At 43.3% G+C, this 18,177-nt stretch overlaps 1 protein-coding gene and 1 long non-coding RNA gene across 7 annotated transcripts in view; one reads left to right on the forward strand and one right to left on the reverse strand.

Moving 5' to 3' along the window:
• Nucleotides 1–1,302, reverse strand: part of ESRRG (estrogen related receptor gamma) — a 696,316-nt gene extending 695,014 nt beyond the window's left edge. Inside the window, exon 1 of one of the 6 annotated variants that reach the window (XM_069544591.1) lies at nt 1,123–1,302. The gene's annotated coding sequence lies outside the window, so the exon portion shown is untranslated. The remainder of the gene's footprint in view (nt 1–1,122) is intronic. The other 5 variants (XM_069544604.1, XM_069544607.1, XM_069544586.1 and 2 more) reach the window with 5 other exon arrangements.
• The window catches only part of LOC138415996 (uncharacterized), a 229,284-nt gene continuing 211,128 nt past the window's right edge, over nt 22–18,177 (forward strand). Inside the window, exon 1 of the long non-coding RNA XR_011247472.1 lies at nt 22–211. This is a non-coding gene — a long non-coding RNA (uncharacterized lncRNA). The remainder of the gene's footprint in view (nt 212–18,177) is intronic.

Genomic DNA, 18,177 nt, shown 5'->3' on the forward strand with positions numbered 1-18,177 from the left:
GCCGAGGGCCGCAAGCTCCGGGGAAGCACGCCCGGCCCGCTGGCGCGCGGGGGTGGTCCTCGTTAGCTCCCCGGGGGCCGGCCGCCTTTCGCCGAGCCCGCGCACACCGGCCGACCGAAGAGACCCCCCAGTGACTGTGCGTCCTGACCGGCACTAGCCGCCCACCCGCCCCTTTCCTTGAGGCTGGGCCAGATTGCGAACGGTGATTTGGGTTAGTACGATTTTCATTTTTATTCCAGGTGCTTTCTCAAATATAAACCCCTCCGGGGACGACAGACATTAGCTTTCCACTCCAAACTCGCCAATTCAAGAGGTTGCCTAGCTGAATTTATCCTGGCGGTCTCAACGCCAACCACAGCCCATAGGATAAGTCTAATAGGGCTGGGCGCGTTGGGTGGAGAAATTGAGGACACCGCAGGGGAGGGTCTGCAGGTGGAAAGGATTCTCTTTGGAGTATCCACATTCAACACAAGGCCTGCAGAGGAGGGTGCCAAGCCAAGCCCATCCGAAGGGACTAAAAGCGGCCTCAGGGCTGGGGGGCGCCGGGGGCGGAGGAAAAGGGGATCAGGAGAGCGGCGGTGATCTTTCTTTTCGCTCCTTATCCCCGCCCGGTACCACCGTCCGTCCCTGTAAACAGAACTGTCTCACCTCTACCCCGACCCCCGGGAGAAAACCGAAGGGGTCCCCCACGCGGTTGGGGGATGGGGGCGTTGCTACCCGGTCCCGCTTCTAATACCATTTCCTGCCGGTTACCTCCCGCGTGCACGGAAAAGTTACTTTGCCTTATCCCAGAATCCAGACGAGTTTGGAAGGCGAGGGGCAAGAGAGAGGAACTAAGAGGGTTCCAGTAGCCGCTCTCTCCGCGGGGCGCCCCCACCGCCCCCCGACTCCACGCAGGCGGGTGAGCGCGGCGTTCGCAGCCACCCGAAGCCTGCACTGCTCTGGCGCCCGCCGGAGGGTTGCGCTTCCCTTGCTGCCCCGAGGGTCACGAGCCCGCGGGGAGAGAGTGGCCCCTCGGCCCGCGATCCGAAGCCAGCTTACGGGTGTTGCCAGACGGGAGTTGGACGGGGCCCGGACGGCCTGGGCCACTCGCGCCTGGTTTGCGTTCCCCTGGCTACGTACCTGTCCCGGCCTTCCCGCTCGGACGGCTGAACCGGCTGCGGAGCCCGGCCCCGGAGCCTGCGCCTCCAGCGGGCCCGCCCCCGCCCTCTCCCGCGCGCCCTCGCTCCCCCGGACGCTGGGCCAGACCTGGGGCGGTCTCTTGCGGGCCATTGGCTTGGGCCGCTGTTCCGACCCGGCTTTGAGGATTTCCCCAGGCTTTGGGGCCCCCTTTGTGGACCGGCGAGAGAGTGGCCAGGCCAGCGACTCACCTTTGACCCCACCCACCACCCCTTGCATCCCTCAAGTTCCCCTGCATCCGTCCCCGGAGCCCAAGGCTTTGAAACGGTAGTGACTCCGCAAAGAAAGCGGTGAGAACCTCCTTGCGGGTAGAGCAAGGAAGTCAAGTGGGTGTTTGCGGCGTTTCTCGAAGGTTCTGGGTGTTCGTACCAGGGGAACGGGCCCTATGGGGACAGAAAAGATAGACGTACGGACAGCATCCGGGTGGCTGTCTTCAGCGCGAAGTTCACGTCTATTGTTTTCTGCCTCGGGAAGAGCTGCCCGGTGTGATAGATCTGTTTAGATCCCATCACTGGAAGAAAAATCCTGGCGATAACGATTATCTCCCGCTCGCGCTATCTTGCCATCGCCTCGATTCATCTCGCTCTCCGGGAGATGAAGAGGGTGAGAGGCTGGAGGGAGGATGGGCCCAGCCGTTGCCCTCGGATGGAGCGGAGCGGCACGAGGCCACCTCACCCGTCCCATTCCGCTCCGGGCTGGGGAAGAGGACACGGCGGGTTTCTTTCTCTGCCCAGCCTCACGCTTCTTTCAAATGATTTTAGTCTGGTGCTCCGGTCTATCCATATACATTTCCAATCTCATGGCTCATAAACTATTAGCAAAATGGTTTCATTATTCACCTTCTGTATCCTACAAAAGGGAGAAAAGAAGGGAGCAGCAGGAAGGCAGAGTGGGGGTAGGCGGACGATCGTGGGCCACTAGTTTACAGTGATACCGCCCGTGTTTAAATCGTGGCTCAGGCTGCCTTCTTCAAGCTGACACTCAACAAATCTGATCCGTTTCCGAAGATCTGTAGTCGACCTCCTCTCTTTTCCCCTCCCCTCCCCTTTCTCTCTCTCTCTCCGTCCATCACTCAATCTCTCTCCTAGGTTTCTATAAGGACCAGATGAATAACCAAAATACTGCAGATCCATTGTTTGTTTCATTAGCTGTCATCAATAAGGCACGCCCTTTAGATACGACATATAAAATTGACTGATTAGAATGGCTACCCCTGTCCCCTTTTGGGGGGTGGTGGTGACAGAGTCACATGTCATCTGTAAAGCCAAACCATCCTAAGACACAAAGTTAGGATGATAACCAAGAAGTGTATTTGTGGCATCAAGGTGGCTAAATGGAGCAACAAGCCCTCAGTGGGCTCCCGTGAGTCCCGGGAAGTGAGGAAGTTGCAGAGTGGAGTGAGTGAGTGAAAGTGTGTATATGTGTGTGTGTACACGCGCGTGCCCGTGGGTGTGCCCTTTAGGAGAATGGGGAGACTAACAGAGCGGGGTCTTTGTTCGGCTCTGAAAGATGGAGGGGAGGGACACATTAAATGAGTCAACCCTAATTAAAAGACTAATAGAAGCAAACATTCCTGGAGGCCGGAGAACTGTGTGCAAGGGGCTAAAAACTGCGGGCAGGCGTGAGACGCTAGAAGCAGCCTCGGGCAATAGGAATCTGGATCGGCTTCTCCTCTGGGGTTTATGATCATATTAAGTGTCTCTACCAACACTTTTCTTATCAATATATTTTATGTAGGATGACTCTATCAACACACACGCACGCGCTCCCGGTACTTTTGAAAATATAAAGGACGCCAGGCAAGCGAACGTGCAGTAATTATCCCTCGATGGAGAAACCAATCTGGCTGCTAGAGGCCCGTCTGCGATCGCCCGAGGCGGCGGCGCGGGGACCTGCGCGGAGGCCGGGGGCTGCCGGCGCTCGCTAGGTCACTGCGCCGCGCGGCCGCCGCTCGCCGGCTGTTTAATATACATAGGGTGGGAACGCAGGGAAAAAGGATCTTGTGCCGGCACGTCCTGCAGGAAAAAAAAAAAAAATCAATTTGCTATTTATTTTTGAAATATATAGATTTAGGATTTTTTTTCCCCCCAGCCCGACCCCCTTCAAGAAACAGCGGCCCATATTGAATTACGTCTTTTAATGACTTTTCTCCTATATGCCGTAGCGATTTCACGTTCTGGGCAGGAGCAGGGTGGAGTTTCCTGGGCGGGGGTGGGGGTGTCAATGCTGGTATCTTCAAAAAGATTTGCCTCGTGTGTTAATTGCATGCTGTTAAGCACATCTGGGACTGCGCGCTGACCAACTCGGACCAACTTTTAATTAACACATTGACCCGGCGATGGAGCAGCCGCCCGGCCTCCCCCTCGAAATATGTATATGAGCCGCGCGCCGCCAGATGCGAACGAGGAATCGCCTGCGTCCCGGGGCGGGAAGGGGAGGGGGCGCACAGCGCCATCGTAGGCTCTCTCCCTGTGAACGTTTTTTCCTCGCCTATAGGTGTATAGGAAATCAACAAAGACAAAGAGTGAAGGACCGGCTCCTGGAGCAGGCTTCTTGCATCCTTTAATGTGACTTGACCGTGGGCGGGGCAGTTGGGGGAACGGGGAAGGAAGACCCCCCTTTCTCCCTGCAAGGCCATTGCTACCCAGCCTGCCTTGGGCTTGAGCTGCAGGCTCGAGCCGGGGCTTTTTGAATGGACCGACTTCTGGGTTAGCGAAAGCGGTGGCCGAACATCCGCGTGGAGAGAACGAGCCACCACTGCTTTCCCGATTCTAGCCGGCTTCCTCCCGTCCTCCGCGTCCTCCGAGGCTCTCCGTGGAGAAGTCACGAACTCCAGGGCCCCCCGGCCTGAGAAATAGGAATGGGCACCCCCAACCCCACCCCCACCCCCACCCCCCGGGTTCTTGGAGCTCAGAAGGCTAGGGAGCAGGAAACTACTGACTATTTTTAGGACTCCAGGCCCTTTCTCTGGAGACCAGGGGGCGACCTTCCAGCCAGGTCAGTCACATCCCCGGCCGCGGGGAGCAAGAAACCCGGAGCGGAGAGCAGACGATGCCACCTGCAGATACGCAATTTCACCCTAAGTAATTTCATTCAGAATTGATGGCGTTTCACCAGAGTGGTGCCTTCGAAGTGAGTGCCTAGCCTGCCTCCCCGTAGAGCACCAATGCGGGTTAATTCCCAGATACGTACTCATTTTCTCTTTCCTCATCTAATCTCAACTGCCTCGCTCTTCTAAGTGCTTAGCTTCAGCATACACCCCTATAAAAAAATGTCAAAGTGGTGTTCCTTCTCCCAGCCATAAAAAAAAGTTGGAGTGAATCACTCCCAAGTTACCTTTTAACATCCCCTCCAGGTAACAGTTGAAGTTTCTTGTTTGACATTTTTCATTCCCCAATACAGAACTTTTCCATAAATACCCAGTCGCAACATGAGGAGAAGTATATGTGGCAATAAATTCACAGCTATATGTTCTAACTACGGCGATGCTTTAGAAAATTTAATGTGACAAGATTGCTCCCCAAATTCCTTCCACATCTTTTCTTTTTTTCTGTATTCTTTTTTCCCCACCCCCCTCCCCCGTCCTTCCCTTGAATCTACTTCTCCTATCAACTTATCAGAGGATCTGCCAAATTTAAAACTAGAAGCATAGAAAAGATAAAGACAATGTTCTGTTACTTAGTATGCCTCTGAGTTCCTCTAGATCTTTTTTTTTTTTAATTCAGATAAAGGTATAATCAACACCTATCTTCCCTCAGGAAAAAACCAATCAGTTGGTAAATTACAATATCCCTTTGCAAAGATAAGGCCTTTGGAAAGGTAGCACAATCATTGCCCAAATGGCTTCATTTTGAGTTGAGTGGACCACTGCTCCTTATTTCAGCTCACAAATTGTTCTGCAAAATTGCAGCACACACCTGATATCCAGGGAAAAACAAGGGTTGGTAACTCCAGCTGGTTCTTTTGATTTACTCTGCCTGGTAAGATGTATGCTGGGGTGTTTTGATAAGGGAAAAAAAAAGAGTCAGCAGTTTGATTTGGAAACTCTTTTATTGCTGAATATGGTTGCAGGTTTAAACTAAAGAATGTGTTTCTGCTGGGGACATTTGCATGACACATCCATATGCATTAGCAGCTGCACGGTGTGATATCATCAGTTCCTGTGAGCATTTATCTTTTTTTCCCCTTCTGTCTTTCTCAAAGGAAGTAGGTGAGGTGGAGTACCATATAGACTTTAAAGATACATGACTCTTCCTGTGTCCTTCAGGCCCTAGTCACCTAATTGGCCTGCAACAACCTGTTTCTTTTGAGAATTATGGAAAATTTAAAGTAGCTAGCCTTCCTGGTTACACTTTTAAAAATTACAATAATGGATTAACAGTGTAAAAAATTTAATGATAGAAGTTTTCAAAAGGAGCCATTTGAAGCTTCAACTGCCTTTTTCCAAAGAAAAAGGTGTTGTAATCCACATTCTTCTGATCATTTGTTTAGTGACTTAAAAGAGAAATGTTTGATTAGATAAAGTGCCTTTATGTCATCAGACCACTTCTTGATATATGATAGAGATAATACTTTTGAATCAAGAAAACTAAGACCTTACCATACTATCATGGAGAGATGGTGTCAGAGAGCAGTTCTGAAAGACGTTTGCTTCTCCAAATGTTGTAGGAGCAGTACAAAAGCTACTTTCTAACATCCACAGTGAGTTTTCTGCAACTGATCTGTCCTCAACTGTATTTCACGTGTGATTCTCCCTGAATCCCAGTGGTCTGTAAACAGCAGGAACCACAATGTCAAGCTGAAATTGGAAGGAAACTGGATCTGATTCTGTCCAGTTACTCAGGCTATTCATTTTTAGAAAGAAAACTGTACATTTAAGTTGTGATCATCAAATCAGGTTGACTTGGAAGTATATTGACCCCACGCCAAGAGATTGACATAAGCACAGTTTTAAAACTTCTCATCTCATTTCTTCTCAACAGTCAGTGTTTGATGGTATTGCTGGAGAATGGTCATGCTCAGATCCATCACAGTACAGGTGTATCACAAAGTGAAACAAAAATCTCTCACATATACAAACAAGCAAACAAAGAGATAATTACTCTTACCAGGAAATGTGTTGACCAATGACAATATCCTGCTAGAGATATTATGGCTTTTCTTTCAGTCTTTATAGCTTTTTTTGATCTCCAGAAAAGATATTTAAAAGAAAAAAATGAAATGACAGTAAGTAGTGAAAGAAAGTCATTCACTTTTCTTCTAAAATACATGGAATTAATATGTACTATTGCACAATCGTGCATGCACAATGACACATAAATATGCATGTCTAGGTAATAATCTACTTTTATGTCTTGTTTCCAGATGTTTGCAAATACCACCAGTGCATTGGTTTGACCTAACCAAAAGGTAGCTAAGATCTCTGCCATTCAGTTGAATCCTAGATGTTTTAGGCATCACAGAACAACTTTCTCCTGTCCTCCATTGCACAAAAGTTGAATTCTTTTAAAAAAAGTATGTAACTTTAAATTACACATTCAATACAGTATGGATAAAGGTAAAAACAGCTGCCTTGTGTGATATTATATGATGAAAGATCCAGCTGCATTATTTTATTCAGTTAATTGTTTGGGGAATAACTGGAACAGCCACATTTTAGCTTAGTTGTTTAGTTCAGAACATGGCCCAGAATTGATCTTGTGCTTGTGTCCTGGCTCAAGAGCTCCATATTATACCCCTCAACCCTGGGCAGCCCGGGACAATTCTGTGCCAGATGTGTCAAGAAGAACACGGGAAAATGTGGATAAACTTGCACAAACCAAAGAAATAAAAAGATTTGCTTTTAAAAGCACACGTTGCACTTGGAGCATTAAGTATGGAAGACGTGGTGTAAATGTCTGCATTTCAAACAAAATCTCTCTGGGAAGATTTATTAGAGAACAGAGAAAGGGAGCAAAAACACCTCATTGAGGCTTGAAGGGAAGCTTAGACTTGATGAAGAAAACTACTGTACCTGCCTGGGTTTTGATATATCATTTAAAACATTTTCAAATCAGCTGCTCCTTGCTACTGCTTAATATGTATTCTCTTTACCTTTAAGATAGAGAATGTATTTGCTTGTATGCTTTTCAATTGGCTTTTGATATTAAACATTTCTGAATGTTTTAAATGGTCAATAGATTTTGGATAAAAGTGATGTGAAGAAATTACTTATTTGCTTATCCATTTGTCTCTCGGTTTATTTACAGAATAATTCCATTTTTTCCTCAAAGGCTCTTTTGGCACAGGTCACAATATCATAGGGTCTTTGAAACATAGCAGTGAACAAAGATAAAACAGACCATTCCAGTGGTCACCCTTGATTCAGCGGATCCAAGGTAAAGAGCAGAAGGAAATTCTGTTACGTCAGTACTTAAATCTATAGCTGTTTATTCAGATTGATTTCCAAGAAGTATGAGGTAGGTAACACGGATATTCAAAAGCCAGTGATTACAATCCAGCATGGATGAAGCTCAGAAGTCACCACTCCATCCTAACAAGTAAAGGATGAGCGAACTGAAAAGTCAGTTCTCCTTAGATTCATCAGGGAATTGAGATCACAGGGCAAATGGCTGTGTCTGAAATTAGACAGACAGACAGATACAGACAATCGCAACTTGTGAGGGCTCAAGAGCTGAAACCTTCTCAGGAACCAGTTCTGGGGGAAACTGAACAGAAACACATTCCTGGAGGCTCAGTCTGGACAAATCAGAGTTAAAAACTCTAGCAAGAGCCACTCATAGTCAAGGCCTCATACGTCTGTTGTTTTATTTCTAGGAGCTCTACTAGTTCCTTGCTGCAAATGTCAGAGGAAAATACTCTCATACTTCCTGGATCTGTGGTGTCTGACATCAGTCATTGTTACTTCAAATATTGCCTCTGTTCCTTTCTTTCTTCCTCTTCTGATATTTCCACTGTGCATGTTACATCGTTCGTAATTGTTCCACAGTCCTTGGATATTCTGTTCTTTTTTTAGGGATAAGAATGGCATTCTTGTTATTGTTTAGTGGCTAAGTCATCATCCGGCTCTTCTGTGACCCCATGGACTGCAGCTGGCCAGGCTTCTCTGTCCATGGGCTTTTCCAGGCAAGAATGCCGGAGTGGGTTGCCATTTCTTTCTCCATGGGATCTTCCCAACCCTGAAGGGATCAAACACATGTCTTGTGCTTGGCAGGTGAATTCTTTACCACTGAGTCACCAGGGAAGTCCAAGAAGGTCATTACATAATAATAAATGGGTCAATACTCTAAGAATATATAACAATACTTAGTATGTATATATTTAACAAGAAAGCTTAAAATTCAACATTCAAAAAATTAATATCAACGCACCCAGTCCCATCACTTCCTGGCAAATAGGTGGAGAAACAATGGAAACAGTGACAGACTTGATTTTTTGGACTCCAAAATCTCTGCAGATGGTGACTGCAGCCATGAATTTAAAAGACACTTTCTCCTTGGAAGAAAAGCTATGATCAACCTAGACAGCATATTAAAAAGCAGAGATGTTACTTTGCCAACAAAGGTCCATCTAGTCAAAGCTACGGTTTTTCTAGTAGTCATGTATGGATGTGAGAGTTGGACCATAAAGAAAGCCTAGTGCCGAGGAATTGATGTTTTTGAACTGTGGTGTTGGAGAAGACTCTGGAGAGTCCCTTAAATAGCAAGGAGATCCAACCAGTCCATCCTAAAGGAGATCAGTCCTGAATATTCACTGGAAGGAATGAGGCTGAAGCTGGAGCTCTAGTTCTTTGGCCTCTTGATGTGAAGAACTGACTCACTGGAAAAGACCCTGATACCAGGAAAGATTGAATGCAGGAGGAGAAGGGGATGGCAGAGAAAGAGACAGTTGGATAGCATCACTGACTCAATGGACATGAGTTTGAGCAAGCTCCAGGAGTTAGTGATAGACAGGGAAGCCTGACATGCTGCAGTCCATGGGGTCACAAAGAGTAGGACACAGTTGGGTGACTGAGCTGAACTGATACTGATTGAAAAGGAGGAAATAAAACTCTTTCTGTTCATGATCATTTCTATGCATGATCATTTATGTAGAAAGTCTGATAGAATCAACTAAAAAATTCCTGGAACTCTTAAATGATTGTAGCAAGGTTATAGGATACAGGTTAACATTCAAAAGTAAATTTCTTTCCTGTATATCAACAGTGAACAGAACAAATGTTAAAAACATATTAACATTTACATTAGCAGCAGAGAAGAGAGTAATACTGGGTATAAATCTAGGAGAATATTTGTACAAGATCTTATATGAGGAAAACTTCAAAACTCTGATAAGTAGAAATCAAAGAAAAAATAATTGAAGAGATAGTCCGTGTTCATGGATAGAAAGGCTCAGTACTGTATCTTTCTTTTAATCTGGTAATGTCAGATTTTCCCAACTTGATCCTATAGATTTGATGGAATTCCAGTCAAAATCCCAGTAAGTTATCTTGTGGATATCAACAAACTGTTTCTAAGTTCATATGAAAAGGGCTAAGACCCAAAGTAGCCAACTGACTATTAAAGCAGAAGAATAAAGCTGATGAATTGACACTACCTGATGTTATGACTTACTGTAGCTACAGTAACGAAGTCAGTGTGGTATTGGTGAAAGAACAGACAACAGACTAGTGGAACAAAATAGAGAGCTCGAAAATAAACCCACATAAATACACTCAGCTGATCTTTGACAAAAGAGTAAAAGCAATGCAATGAAGCAAAAATTGTCTTTCCAACCAACGGTGCTGGAACAGCAGTTCAAAAAGAATGCAAAAGATGGATATACACATACAAATGATGAATCTGAGCACAGACCTTACACTCCTCACGAAAGAACTCAAAGCGGATCATATACCCACATGTAAAACACTGAAGACTCCTATAAGATCACATAGAAAGACCTAAATGACCTCCATGGTGGTGATGACTTTTTACATAGGACACCAAAGCCATGACTCATGAAAGAAGCAAGTGATGAGCTAGAACTCACTAAAGCTGAACATTTCTAGTCTGTGAAAGACAGTATCAAGAGTATGAGAAGACAAACCACACATCTGATAAAGGACTGTTAGCAAAATATACAAAGAACACTTAATAATAAGAAAATTAACAGCCCAATTAAAAATGGGCTGAACAGACATGAACAGATACCTCACCAAAGAAGAAGTACAGATGACGAGTAAGCTCATGAAAAATTTTTCAATACCATATTATTAGTGAGTCACGAGTTAAAGTGAAATAAAACTATATGTTTACTATGACCAAAAATCCAAAGCACTGACAACACATGTTGGTGAGAATGTGGAGCCGTAAGAACACTCATTCATTGTTGGTGGGCATAAAATAGTACAGCCACTTTGGAATACTGTCTTGGATACAGAACCAAGCATATGCTTCCATTCAACCCAATGATTACGTTCCTTGGTACTTACTCAAATGAATTGAAAGCTTCTGTCCACACAAATACCTGCACATGGATGTTTATAGCAGTTTTATTCATAATTCTTAAAATTTGGAAGCAACCAAGAGATCATTCATGGAGAAATAAACTATGGCACCTTCAGGCAATGGAATACTGTTCAAGGCTAAAAAGAAATGAGCTCAAGCTGTAAAAAAAGGTATAGAAGAATCTTAAATGCATATTATTAAGTGAAAGAAGCCCATCTGAAAAGTCTATATACTGTATGACTACAACTATATGACAGTTTGGAAAAGGCAAATTTGTAACCACAGTAGAAGGATCAGTGGTCGCCAGGAATTAGAGGAAAGAGAGAGCTGTACAGGTGAGGATTTTTAGGGCAGGGAAAATATTGTATATCATACTACAACCATGGATAAATGTCATTATATATTTGTCAAAACCCATAGAATATGCAACACCAAGAGTAAACCCTAACATAAGCTATGGACTTCTGGTGATAATAATGTGTAGGTTCATTAGTTGTAACAAAGGAATCACTTTGGGGTGGGATGTTGATAGTGGAGGAGGCTAAGTGTAGGGGGAAGGATGGGACATATAAACTCCATACTTCCTGCTTGTAGATTTTACTGTGAACCTGAAACTGCCCTATAAAAATAAAATTTATCACTGTGGTGTTGGAGAAGACTCTTGAGAGTCCCTTGGAGAGTCTTTAGCTGGGTACTACCCACAGGGCTTGAGGGTCAGAGTGAAATTCTTCCCAGCTATCTATCTGAAAGCATAGCTGGAAGAGTCTTTAGCTGGGTACTACCCACAGGGCTTGAGGGTAAGAACAATATTCTCCTAAGCAATCTGGAAATAAAGTAAACAGTGTTGACTAAACTGTAACAATGTGATCAAGCATGGTGAGCTTGATCTAAGGAGATGCTGGCAAATATGCCTATTTAGGGGTCACCCACAGACAAAATGGAGAAGGCAATGGCACCCCACTCCAGTACTCTTGCCTGGAAAATTCCATGGGTGGAGGAGCCTAGTAGGCTGCAGTCCATGGGGTCGCTAAGAATCAGACATGACTGAGCGACTTCACTTTCACTTTTCACTTTCACGCATTGGAGAAGGAAATGGCAACCCACTCCAGTGTTCTTGCCTGGAGAATCCCAGGGACGGGGGAGCCTGGTGGGCTGCTGTCTATGGGGTCACACAAAGTCGGACACGACTGAAGCGACTTAGCAGCAGCACAGACAATATGACACGAGTATAATCCCGGAAATACAAGACTTGAATGTGCTTTTTCATTTAGTATATACAGGTCTAATTAGGTTGTATTATTTCTGAGAAGATGCCTTCTGAACAAAGGGTTGCATGGGGATGGGGGGAAGTAAACATGGGCTAGTGGTTCAGAAATTGGGCATCTATATAGAAGACCTGGATCCTAGAACAGTCAGAGCATCCTTCATTGTAAAGCCATATTTCTGTTGCCATCCTTTATTAAGTGCTTACTGTATGACAGGCAGTTTACATATATTTCCCAAATAATCTTTTCAAAAAGCCTTTAAAGCAAGTTATTATCTCTACTTTGAAGGAGGTGGGATAAGGAAGGGAAAGCTTACATAGATTATACAGTTAAGCATTTGGCAGATCCAGGATTCAAACTCTAAGCCCACACTCTTAAGCATTATCTTGGTTTTATACAACAGTCTCTTGTTAGTTATGGTAACATGAGTCTAACCCTCCAAAGTAAACACAGTCTTGAAACAGTATCAAAATAAAGTTTCTCAATTTAAGGGCCGTATTCTGGACCTGGTGCATTCTCCATGGGCTATAAACACTGCCCATGTTTATAGGAGACTGACTGTGGGGGAAACTGGGTCTTATTAAGACAGAAGGGGCCATACTCAGTAAGTTTTTAATCCAATTGATGCTTTTGAACTGTGGTTGTTGGAGAAGACTCTTGAGAGTCCCTTGGACTACAAGGAGATCACACCAGTCAGTCCTAAAGGAGATCAGTCCTGAATATTCATTGGAAGAACTGATTTGGGGAGGTTTCTTAGTGGGCAGTTGCCTGACCTTATCTAGTGAAGCCTGTATCTCTCTGTAGAAAACAGGAAAGAACTTCAGAATGACTATGAAAGGATTATTTGAAAATGACTGGATTTAGGATTTATGACAGAGATGGGAATGATTTCAGTTCAGTTCAGTCACTCAGTCATGTCCAACTCTTTGCGACCCCATTGACAGCAGCACGCCAAGCTTCCTGTCCATCACCAACTCCCAGAGCTTACTCAAACTCATGTCCATGGAGTTGGTGATGCCATCCAACCATCTCATCCTCTGTTGTCCCCTACTACTGCCTTCAATCTCTTCCAGCATCAAGGTCTTTTCCAATGAGTCAGTTCTTCACATCAGGTGGCCAAAGTATTGGAGCTTCGATGGATATGAGTTTGAACAAGCTTCAGGAGTTGGTGATGGACAGGAAACTTTAATCTTACGGCTGCAGTCACTGTCTGCAGTGGTTTTGGAGCTCAAGAAAATCAAGTCTGTTACTGTTTCCATTGTTTCCCCATCTACTTGCCATTAAGTGATCGGACCAGATGCCATGATCTTGGTTTCTTGAATGTTGAGTTTTTAGCCAACTTTATACCTTTATTTTAAAAAGTATAATCACATCATCTGGGAAGGCCAGAGGTCCAGCTGTGGCACCCATATGGCCAGTCCTCATTGGATTCCCTGGCCATAGAGTCAACCCCTAATCTCCACATCCTCTGGAAAATGTGTCTATCAGAAGAAAAAAATCAGAGAAGAGTTGCTGCCATCATTAAAACTATATCACATTGGTAAAACAACTCAGGCTTCATGCTTACTGTTGACTGATCTTCATATGAGAACAGTAAAACACTGATACACTTAGTCTCACACACTTCATTTTAGTTTGGAGATTCATATGCTGTCCAGTTGGCATGGTCCCTGTGGGCAGGAATTTTTTTCTGTATCATCAGAGCTGCCTATGGGGCCAGAGCCAGGGTGGTTCTGTAATAATTTCTTCAGTGAATTAAAGTTACAAATGTAAACCCAGATATAAAATAAAAGATAACAAGTCCCATTTGTTGGACTTTCCATTTAAAAACCAGAAGAAGATCAGGATGTGTTGTGACTTTTAAACAGTCTATTGACTTTTGCGGGGGTGCACTGCTCACATAGTGATTAGGAGCCCGAACCATAATTGTTCTTGTCATCCACACACTCGGCTCCAGTCGATATCTTTTTATCATATACATTTTTAATCATGTATTAATAAACAAGAAGTCTGTATCGTATCGATGATTGGATTATATTATTGACTAACTCCACAATTCCACGCATGGCTCCTGAAAATATAAACAAGGTCAAAATGTAAAGATCACATAAAGAGCATCAAAGACATACATTAGGCTTTTCTCCAACTCTTTATACAGCTCTCGTGGAGAATGATTCTGAGGAGAGCAGAGGAACTTTGAAGTTATTTATCAAGTGAATGAGTGATTCTGTCTAGAGCAGAGAGAATAACAGAAATAAAAATTAAATCACTTCATTTTACTGAAACACTGAAAGTCTTTTTGCTTTTCATACATCTTGGTGTGAGTGACTTCTTGCAATAAAATGTGACCTAGGCTGCTTCAAGAATTTGGAGTTATAAGGAAAATGCGCCCCTGACTGTTGGCAAACGGAAAATGTTACACTTGGGAAAATGGGCTTTACTTCATCACCTGCCAAAAGCATTAGGATTTTCTCCTCTCAAGGACAGAGGCTTCCCTCGTGGCTCAGTGGTAAAGAATCTGCCTGCCAATGCAGGAGACACAGGTTCTATCCCTGGGTTGGGAAGATCTCCTGGAGGAGAAAATGCAACCCTCTTCTGTATTCTTGCCAGGAGGATCCCATGGACAGAGGAGCCTGAGAGGCTCCATGACTTAGTTGCTCCACGACTAAGCAACTAAGCACATTTACACCTCTCAAGGCTAAGCCCTTTGTGTTATGATTCGTCCCCTCTCTATACTGTAATGCCACTCCCTGCCCACCAGGGTATTTGCTCTTTGTGTGGTTGCCCAGACACTTCAGCTGGTGGGTAGACACCACTGGGAGAATCAACCTTGTGAAAATTAGATAAGTCATGGGTGAAAAATCGCAGTAGGGTTCAGTTCAGTTTAAACCCTCATGTATAGCATGCATTGTAACTGTTCTTTCTTCTTCACTCTTCTTTAGAACCTCCAGTGTAAGGCTAGGAAATGGCAGCCCACTCCAGTATTCTTGTCTGGAGAATCCCAGGGACGGAGGAGCCTGGTGGGCTTCCGTCTATGGGGTAGCACAGAGTCGGACACAACTGATACGACTTAGCAGCAGCAGCAGCAGTATAAGGCTAATGAATGACGGTTCTTATATCATCTTAAGACCCTCAGAACTTGGAGGAAATGTGTCTTTCTGAACCTCACGGGTTCTTCTTTACATACTTGGTCTGTGAACTCTGACTTCTCTCTCCTAACAAACCATAGTCCCATTCCTTCCACTTGACCCGGGCACTTTGAAGCCCATTGACTCTTGGTCTTTATCATTCTTTTTCTAATAGTTCCCTCTAATTCTGACATTCCTCCAACTTGTGATTTTCACTTTCCTCCATAGTCTGGTTAATTGTTCCACTGGCAAGTTCCTGGTTTTGAGCATGGGCTATGGTTATGTTGAGGGGAAGCTAGGTGACAGGATGTGAGCCCTCTCTCTATTGTTTTGCAACTTCTTTTGAGCCTATAATTGTTTCTAAATTAAATCAGATCTTAAAAAATCCAAGCCAAAATGCTAGCAGCTCATACTTCCATTTAATACAAATATTTGTGCATTCTCTGGACTTAACTCTCTAACTCACAACTTGGCAGAAAAAGGTGGTGGGGGAGAGTTATCTTCAATTTTGAAGTTTTAACTGCTTTTGGAGAGACGCTTTTGGGGACAGGGTGATAGAGCAGGAGGGGATGGAAGAGAAAAAAATGTTAAGCAAAAGAATAAGAAAATGATTGCTTTTGAGCTAGACTGGAAGGAGATAATCAAAAGCACAAATACTTTGAATGCTCACAGAAAATAAAGTCCTGTCTTTTCACAATGCAATGTATTCAAATAGATTTAATACTCCTTTGGAGCTCTTCATTTGCATCAGTTAAATATGATAATAATACCTTGTGTATATAGTGATTTACACTTTTCAAAATTCACATTTATTATCTCTTTGATCTTCATAAAAATTCTGTGACACAGACAAAGGAGCGATTATTATTCCCATTTAAATCTGGCTGTAGATCTGAGAAGACTGTGTACTTTCTTAGGAGTGGTTAGGCCTGGAACCTATATTTTCAAGTTCCTAGTCAGGTGATCTTCCTAACTCACTAGATATTATTAGAATATCTAGTTTGGACATTATTTATCTCTGGTTATAGAGCAAAAACCATGAAAGTTGTTTACTTTGCTTTAATCTTTTGGGGAAAAAAAAGTTGCCCCACCACGGCCCATCCTATCTGCAAGGATTTGATTCCATGGGTATCAAAATCCAGGGATGCTCGAGTCCCATAGTCCTCAGATCCAAGAATTTGGATCCACGGATTCCCTCAACTACGGATTGTGTAGTAATCCATGTATTAATTGAAAAAACTCACATGTAAGTGGACCCATGCAGTTCAAGTTCCAGTCGTTTAAGGGTCAACTATGCTTTAAATAATAACAATGTCCTGAAAAATGACAGACCCGTGAATGGTACTTAATGAACTTTTTTCCTTCGTGTATCACTCTGTGACTTTCTGTAAGTGAAGCTCTCTGGGCCTGTCTCTCCAATCCTCTGTCTTCCTGGTAACAGGCCTGTCTTTCCACTCTGGGTATTCTTCACCTTGGTTTAACTGAGAGATGAGTGTTTCTGTATTTTATTTTACTTATTCAATAGAATTTTATAGTCACACTTCTTAGTTTACAGAGAGAATCTTGAGAATTTTTTTCAATTTCCCTTTTTTTCTTTTTTTAAACCAAGTCACTGATTTTTGCTAAGTAGCCCTTTTAGTCTTGTTAGTTTGTCTTTTGGTCCTGGACTCTATGGCCTTTCAACAATTTCCCTGATCAGTGACGTTTCCTTTTTCCCAGAAAGTTTATTTGGGACTTTAAAATTTATATTCAATAGATCAAAATTACAAAGTCAAAAGTCCAGTTTTTTCTTGAGCTTATAAGATCAGCTTATACATATTTTGTTGTCATTTTAAAATCTGCAGATTTTGGCTACTTAGAAGTTTTAAAAAAACATGTACTCCCTTTTATAAACTTAATTGAATACCCTCAAGCACTTAAGCAGATTATTAATGTACTTGTTAGAGTTTTGTTTTAAAATTATTCATGTATTTGTATCTGAACGAACAAACAAAACTTTTCCAAGAATTAAATAACTTTTACACATCCAAGAGATGTGTATGTGTATGGGAACCAAAATTTTTCATAGATATTTCAAAAATAATACATTGGTAAGCTATCACTTTGTATTCACAGTCTAAATTGATTACTCAATTTCACATTTGAAATAGGAGTTAGAAAACCCCCCCTCCAGTAGGAGGGATTTGCTGCACATTAAATAGCAAATATATATACACCTCTTTTAACATGAAATTCCAGTGCTATAGCTTTTTAACATTTTTATGGTAAACAGTAAAAATGAACTTTTCTGGTGCTTTTGGGAATTTTGACACAATATATAGATTTGTGTAACCACCAATGCAATCAGAATATAGGGCAGCGAAAGTTACCTTTCATCCCCTAAAAGTTCTCTTCCATTCTTTGTATGACTGTATCCTGACATTCCTCAAATGTTTATCCTTGGGCTTCTTTCTGTAGTCTGGTTAAATATGCCAACGTAGATTTCTTGGTTTTAATAATATACTGTAGTTATGTCAGAGGTTACCTAAGGGGATACTGGAGGGTGGGTATATGTGACCACTCTGTACTGTTTTTTTTACAGTTTATCTGATGTTCAAGCTGGTTTTAGAAAAGGCAGAGGAACCAGAGATCAAATTGCCAACATCCGCTGGATCATGGAAAAAGCAAGAGAGTTCCAGAAAAATATCTATTTCTGCTTTATTGACTATGCCAAAGCCTTTGACTGTGTGGATCACAATAAACTGTGGAAAATTCTGAAAGAGATGGGAATACCAGACCACCTGACCTGCCTCTTGAGAAATCTATATGCAGGTCAGGAAGCAACAATTAGAACTGGACATGGAACAACAGACTGGTTCCAAATAGGAAAAGGAGTACGTCAAGGCTGTATATTGTCACCCTGCATATTTAACTTATATGCAGAGTACATCATGAGGAATGCTGGACTGGAAGAAACACAAGCTGGAATCAAGATTGCTGGGAGAAATATCGATAACCTCAGATATGCAGATGATACCACCCTTATGGCAGAAAGTGAAGAGGAACTCAAAAGCCTCTTGATGAAAGTGAAAGAGGAGAGTGAAAAAGTTGGCTTAAATCGTAACATTCAGAAAAGGAAGA

Source organism: Ovis canadensis, chromosome 12 (genome assembly GCF_042477335.2).
Source record: "Ovis canadensis isolate MfBH-ARS-UI-01 breed Bighorn chromosome 12, ARS-UI_OviCan_v2, whole genome shotgun sequence".
Taxonomy (NCBI): Eukaryota; Metazoa; Chordata; class Mammalia; order Artiodactyla; family Bovidae; genus Ovis; species Ovis canadensis.